This window comes from Lathyrus oleraceus, chromosome 2, assembly GCF_024323335.1.
Source record: "Lathyrus oleraceus cultivar Zhongwan6 chromosome 2, CAAS_Psat_ZW6_1.0, whole genome shotgun sequence".
Classification (NCBI taxonomy): domain Eukaryota; kingdom Viridiplantae; phylum Streptophyta; class Magnoliopsida; order Fabales; family Fabaceae; genus Lathyrus; species Lathyrus oleraceus.
The window spans coordinates 221,587,742-221,595,886 of record NC_066580.1 but is presented as its reverse complement, the minus strand read 5'-3'; positions in this window follow the sequence as shown (position 1 = coordinate 221,595,886).

Sequence of the window (8,145 nt, the reverse complement as noted above, 5' to 3'; positions counted from 1 at the left end):
CTAGAGTTGTGTCTCCCTCTGTTATCTGGTTAGGCTAGGTCCTTTGTCCCTGCGTAGGGGAACTACATCGCCCTGATCTTCATACCAGATGAAGTATGCAGGCAGGAGATTGAGCTGATCTCTCCGGGCGCCTTTTCTTTTCTTTTGAGTGTGCTTGACAGTTATAGGCTCGAGTCCCCGACTCCCTATTAACTTGTTGTGTTGTTGTGTGCTTGGAAGCTGATGTAAGTCCATCGAGTGGCATTTGGGTTCCAGTGTGTGTGTGTTTAGGTTCGGATGCCGACATAAGTCCAGTGATTGGCAGTCGGGCTCCACGTTTGCCTGTGTCTTGTTTGTTTGTGTGTGTGTCAGCCGAGCTACGAATGCTCTGATTCTTCTCTCGTCCGAGAAGATACGTATGCATAGGATGCGATATCCTAGCGAGCATGTGTCGTCTCCCCAGTCCGAACTACTTCGACTCTGATGTCTATGCCTGATAGACTAAGTAGGCCCAGGGTGCGACATCCTGCCGAGTTCAGTTTCAGTCAGTCTCTTTTGTCTCTTTCAGCCAGTGTGTGTGCGTATTTGAGCAGTGTTTAGCAACCAATTTCCTTCCTTTTGTGCGTGGATCCCGTAGAGTACTACGGATGCGTAGGGGTGCTAATACCTTCCCTTCGCATAACCGACTCCCGAACCCATTCTCTTTGGTCGCGAGACCATGTTCTTTCCTAGGTTTACTTCGAGCGTTTCCTTTCCCTCTTTTTGGGATAAATAATGCATGGTGGCGGCTCTGTTGTTTCTTTCTTTTCCCGCCGGTTTTTCGCGTAATGCGACAGCTGGCGACTCTGCTGGGGACAAATTTCCTTGGTGGTATTGCCTACTTTTCACTCTTGTTGTGCTATATTGTTATTTGTTATTCGACATATTTTTGTACAATTTGGGATCACTGTATTGATTGTAATGCGTGAATTGCTTGATATACAATTGCTGTTTGCTTTGGTGATCTGTGAGATGAGTTCTGTACCCGAACTCGAGTGCACTCTAGGATAGGAGAATGGCATAGTCTTGTTGACTGGTGTGGAGTATTCCTTAGCCAGTTGACTTGCGAGTCCATTCACTTGGTGGAGGTCATGTTGAACTAATAATGTCACACAAGTTATTTGTGGTTAGGCATTATTCTTTCAATCATGTGCCGCAGAAGCCAAGGACCTTAGTTTACCAAACCCATCTTGGCCTATTTTTTAGGACCGTAGTGCGGAGGTCGTTCAGATGTCAGTTCTGATGCGATTGTTACGCGATACTACACTCATAAGAGTTTCTCTTGAGAATATTCTTGGAATACGAGTATTCGTTCCTCCGATAATATTCGAAAGATGGAACGATGATTATGGGAACCTCTGATAGAACATGTCTGGCAGGTTTAAACCCTAGTACACTCCCTTTGGGTGGTTCTTAACCGAGACTCCATGCTCGTGACTCTCAACAAACCCATGATTCGTGGTTGAGCCGTTCAAACATTGTTAATATCAATGGATCCCGGATCAGGTGTAAAACCTAAAATCCATCAAAGCGGCTGGTTGATATTAAGAATGTTTGAACCGGTTCATGTACCGTTAATATCAATGGAACTTGGGTGTCGATAAGGTGAAAACCTAAATCCACCAAAATGGATGATTGATATTAAGGATACATAGAGCTTTCCCACGACCTTTGTTTGGTGTGCCTTGCTTGATCCTTGAGTGTGTTTGTTGCATTCATGCATTCATGCATTCATCCGCATACATGTCATCATCAGAAAAAGAAAATTTTCAAGGAACTTAAAGGGTTATTTTGCAAAATTTTCAGACATGGAAAGACCAAAGAGGCATACAAAGAAGTACAGCTTCAGACAGCCCGATGTAAAGGAGTTAAGGAATCTGACATCGTATGTATTAGATCCCTTGGGTTTCAAAGCTCGTTATGGGAAGCTTCTGCCTCTGCTCACCACTCAGGTTGACGAAGGGTTGATGAGTACCTTGGCTCAGTTCTACGATCCCTTGCATCATTGCTTCTTATTCCCAGACTTCCAACTGTTGCCAACTTTGGAAGAATACTCTCATCTTATTGGGATTCCGATTCTGGATCAAGTGCCGTTCAGTGGCCTAGAGAGTATTCCATCTGCTCGAGAGATTGCTAGTCTGTTGCATATAGATGAAGATTTGATTAGGGCTAATCTGACTACCAAAGGCAGAATTCAGGGTTTTCCTTCCGAGTTCCTCATTGCCCAAGCTACCTTTTATGGGAAGGCCATGAGTGAGGATGCCTTTGAGGCTCTGTTTGTGCTACTCATCTATGGATTAGTGCTATTTCCCAACTTCGACAAGTTCGTGGACATGAACGCCATTAGGATCTTCTCAGTTCTTAATCCAGTTCCGACTTTGTTGGGCGATGCTTATGTTTCCTTGCACCTGAGGAATATGAAGAATGGAGGAGTTATTGTCTGCTGTTTACCCCTGCTGTACAAGTGGTTTATTTCGCACTTGCCGCAGACAGTTGCTTTCAAGGAGAACAAGGGATGTCTACGGTGGTCTCAGAGACTCATGTCTCTCACCAATGATGATATCACCTGGTATGATCGCGTGTATGATACCGTTTAGATCATCGACTATTGTGGGGAATTCCCGAATGTGCCTCTTCTTGGCACATGTGGTGGGATTACCTACAATCCCATTCTTGCACGTCGTCAGCTTGGGTTCCCCCTAAAGGATAAACCTAATAACATTCTGTTAGAAGGTGTGTTCTTTCAGGAGGGTAAAGATCCCCAAGGCCTGAAAGCCAGATTTGTCCGTGCATGGCGCAGTATTCATAAGAAGAGTAGGAATGAGTTGGGTCCGAAGAACTGCATTGCTTTGGAGCCATACACTTCTTGGGTCATACAGAGAGCTGCCACCTACCTGATGCCATATGATTATCCAAGACCTACACCGTTGGATGTGGCTGGGCCTTCAACCCTCCCTACCCAACGTGTAGAGGAGTTGAGAGAAGAAGACCTTTCGCGTGCTTGGATCCGTGAAAGAGAGGAATTGCTGCAGCAGCTCAAGGAGAAGGATGTTATGATTGAATTTCTCGAGCACCGAGTGATCGACGATCCGAACGATACTCGGACTTCTCTGCTTCCTCAGTCATCCAAATTCTGGAAGAGGAAGTATGATCGACTTGCAAAAGAGAAAGCTGACATGGAGGCTTCCTATGAGAGAGAGATCAAGAAGTTGTGCACTTCTCGTCTTCCAGCATCCCGAGCTTCTAGGGATCCATAGGATGTCATTTACCTTTTCTCTTTGTAATGAATCAAAAATGCTGTATTTCTTTGTCTCAATATATCGAATGAAATATTTCCATGAGCAATTAAAATGTTTAAATATTCAAAATACTGCAAATAATACCCTAAGGGTTCCTTGAAAACAAAGCATTTGCACAAGCATTGCATGCATCATCGTTGCATAAACAGGTGTTCTCAGGCCGTCTTCTCACTTTGATTCCTGTGTCCAGACAGGATAGCTGATCAAAGGCCGCACCGCTACTCAACGCGACTCAACCATCAGCGCAATATGGACCAAGTACAAGCTGAGTTAGCTGAGATGAGGGCTAACATGGCCCAATTTATTCACATGATGCAAGGGGTTGCGCAAGGACAAGAAGAACTTCGAGCACTGGTTCAGAGGCAAGAAGCTACATTGCCACCGCCCAACCAGCCTCTGCAAGAAGGAAACCCAGTTCCTGACGTTCCTGCTGCTGCTATTCCCGTCAACAATTATGCTGTAGGTGAAGAGTTGAGGGGTATCTGAGTTGACGGTCAACCGATTGCTCCTGATGCTGCTAATGCCAGAGTCATCCATGCTCCGGCCCGTAACAGAATTCCGATTGTTGACAGACAAGAGGATTTACTCACTATGCTCAGCGAGGACGACGACATTTTGGGCAGAAATGATGCGAGAGATCGTAAAGTTGAGGCCCTTGCTGAGAAGATCCGGGCAATGGAATGTCAAAACTCCCTCGGTTTTGATGTTACAAACATGGGATTGGTAGAAGGACTGAGAACCCCGCACAAATTCAAGGCGCCGTCATTTGATAAATACAACGGTACCTCCTGTCCTCGCACCCATGTGCAGGCGTACTACAGAAAGATATCCGCATACACTGATGATGAGAAGATGTGGATGTATTTCTTCCAAGACAGCCTATCTGGGGCGTCTTTGGATTGGTATATGGAGTTGAAGCGGGATTCCATCAGATGCTGGAGAGATCTGGGTGAGGCGTTCCTCAGACAGTACAAGCATAATATGGACATGGCTCCGACCAGGACTCAGCTGCAGAGTCTTTGTCAGAAGAATAATGAGAGCTTTAAGGAGTACGCCCAGAGGTGGCGTGAACTAGTTGCGAGAGTCCAACCCCCTATGCTGGAAAGGGAGTTGACTGACATGTTCATCAGTACTCTGCAAGGTGTATATATGGACCGGATGGGAAGCTGCCCATTCGGAAGTTTTTCTGACGTCGTCATCTGTGGCGAGAGAACAGAAAGTTTAATCAAAGCTGGGAGGATTCATGACGCAGGTTCTTCGTCGTCCTCGAAGAAACCCTTCTCTGGGGCACCTCGCCGTAGAGAAGGAGAGACCAATGCTGTACAACACAGAAGGGGGGTATTGATATTTTTTTCCCTTTTGGATACTTGCCTTGGTCAAGTAGTATTGTCCCAACTGGGTCTTCCCCTTCTTTTTGGATACTTGCTCCGAGTAAGCAACCTTATCCTCTTTTGATTAGCCATCTTTTGCATACCTAGTCCTGGTACCCCGATGCCTTTCTTTTCGGTCAATCATTCATTTAGCAACCTACAACCCGGTTATGGATAATCTTCCATGCGAGTGTATTATCTACGTTTTGACGGCTATAGATAATATGTCTTATGTTTGTTTTCCGGTTTTCAGACCGAAGAAGTTTCCGACGATCAGGTCGATGTACTTATGTTTGTTTTCCGGTTTTCAGACCGAAGAAGTTTCCGACGATCAGGTCGATGTACTTATGTTTTTCCGGTATTCATACCGAAGAAGTTTCCGACGATCTGGTCGATGTACTTATGTTTGTTTTCCGGTTTTCAGACCGAAGAAGTTTCCGACGAGCAGGTCGATGTACTTATGTTTTTCCGGTATTCAGACCGAAGAAGTTTCCGACGATCAGGTCGATGTACTTATGTTTTTCCGGTATTCAGACCGAAGAAGTTTCCGACGATCAGGTCGATGTACTTATGTTTGTTTTCCGGTTTTCAGACCGAAGAAGTTTCCGACGATCAGGTCGATGTACTTATGTTTTTTCCGGTATTCAGACCGAAGAAGTTTCCGACGATCAGGTCGATGTACTTATAATTTTCCGGTATTCAGACCGAAGAAGTTTCCGACGATCAGGTCGATGTACTTATGTTTTTCCGGTATTCAGACCGAAGAAGTTTCCGACGATCAGGTCGATGTACTTATAATTTTCCTGTATTCAGACCGAAGAAGTTTCCGACGATCAGGTCGATGTACTTATGTTTTTCCGGTATTCAGACCGAAGAAGTTTCAGACGATCAGGTCGATGTACTTATGTTTTTCCGGTATTCAGACCGAAGGAGTTTCCGACGATCAGGTCGATGTACTCATGGCACTCAGGCCAATTTTCCGGTATTCAGACCGAAGAAGTTTCTGACGATCAGGTCGATGTACTTATGATTTTCCGGTATTCAGACCGAAGAAGTTTCCGACGATCAGGTCGATGTACTTATGTTCTTTCCGGTTTTCAGACCGAAGAAGTTTCCGACGATCAGGTCGATGTACTTATGTTTTTTTCCGGTGTTCAGACCGAAGAAGTTTCCGACGATCAGGTCGATGTACTTATGTTTTTTCCGGTGTTCAGACCGAAGAAGTTTCCGACGATCAGGTCAATGTACTTACGACGCTCAGGCATTGGTTATCCCTGTGTTACCATTTATTTTGGTATCCAGGTCGACGTTTCTGTTTCGGTATTCAGGCCGATTTCTTTTCCGTTCCAGACGGATTGTTCTTTCAAGACTGTTTCTTTGCCGATCCTGACAGGCATTCTTGTATTATATCCAGTCGGTACAAATTTCTACGGTTCTTTTGTATTCAATCCCTATTTACCCTGAAAGTCTGACAGCCACTGCTATCATCCATTCGGGTTCCCAGTTGATTGAATAGGGGCAGCTGTAGCACCTCAAATTTGCACCTATCATTGTACATACATTTTCATATTAGGTCATAGCATATCATGGTCCATTGCATAGCATTGCATTGTCCCAGTTGCCTCAAGTGCAAGCCAATCAAGAATTAGGTCAAACTAATCAGGAGATCAGTCAACCAAGCAAGCAAGGGTGTTTCTCAAGGAGCCAAGGCCCTAGGGTTTGTCCAACAAGTTCACATGACTTGGAGGTCCATTTGAAGTGTTTAAGTCAAGGGTTGGATGTTCAGAAGCCATCAGTTCATGCACAATCAGTCAGAAACCCTAGAAAAGTCAAAGTTGGTCAACTGTGGTTGATTTTATGGTTTTGATGGATGGAAATGGTTTGAGAGAGCTTATTCTTGTCCCAATAGGCCTCATATATCATGGCAATCAACATCATTGAAGAATTTGAAGCCAATCAGAAAATTTCCCAAAATAGAAAGTGGACCTGTAATTTCAACTGCCAAAAATGGAAACTTCTTGATCCCAAACTTACATCATGATACAAGCTTCAAATGAATTTTTGCCCAACATGAAAGTTGAAGATCTTGTTCTCCCATTTCCAAAAAGTCCAAGAACTCTCAATTCCCATGCATGGTTGTCAAGATATGATCAAATCATTTTCACAAAATCTTGAACTTCAAAAGGCCATATCTCTCAAACCATTTGGCCAATTTTGGTGGGGTTTTTTCCTACAAACCACATTTCATCTCCTCTTTCCAAAAATGTAAATTTCATGCACCAAAACCTTACCATGCAAAATGGCATTTTTGGACCTAACCTAATTAATTTCAAGTGTGGACCAAAGTTGACTTTTTGATTTAGCAATTTTCAGCACATTTGGCCATTGGGAATTGTTTGGAAGGTTATTTGAAACATGTTTGAGGCCCAAAATTCGTGCACATGCTATCACATACCACCATTTGGTCAAATTGCAAAATTAGCAATTTGGTTTCATTTTCATAAACAAGCTTAGCACTTCATTAAGGAAGGATAAACAGAAGTATTTAAAGTTATTTTCTGGCCATTCAACCCTAGCTAGCAGCTGCAAACACTCAGAAATTCACTCTCTCTCAAAATTCATCTTTCTTGCATTTTCCAAAAATCTTCCAAATCCTTCAAAGACCACGACCTGGCTAGCTTTGTTCAATCACCTAAGCATCATTGTGGACATATTTTCAGTGCCATTTCACAACTGGGAGGAGGTTTACTCGACTGTTATTCCAAGCATCCATCCATGGCAGATCTGATTTGAGTGGTTTCCAAGTTTTATTGAATCAAGCATCTTCACCATTTCAACTTGTGGAAGTATAGGCTGCATCTGTTTGAGCATATCCAGGCCTAAAAGCTGCTGAATCTGCATCTGCACTCCAATCTGGTAGGTTTTCGATTTACTTGTTTTGCCAAACCATGCCATGCTTAGTGTAGGTCTTGGTATGCTGATTGCTATGAACTTTGTCTCATATGAAATGGTTAAGTAGTCTGCAAGAAATCTGAAAATGAAAGTTAATGTTCATATGCTCTTTTGTTCGATTCTCTTTCCACAGCCTGTTTCCATGAAAATTGATGTTGGATTTGTCTTTACCATGCTTAGATGAACATGTATGTGTGCCCATTTTTCATTTTTGAGAGTTTGTGTTCTTGAGCAAAGTTGGGGGTTGCTTTGATTTCTGCTCGATTCAGGACGTATGTGATGTTTTAATGAAAATCAATGCGGGATTCTTGTTGTTGATTGTTAGATGAACATTTGTGTGTATTTGATTTTGTTTTCTGGAAATTTTCGTGAAAACTCGATTTGGGAGAGATGAGTATGCATCACTGTTCATGAACCCTAATCCCAATTGAAGCATTGCCCAGAATTTTGTTGTTCTGCACGTGTGCATGGCCCCTGTTCAGCATGCACCAATGAAATTATTTCAT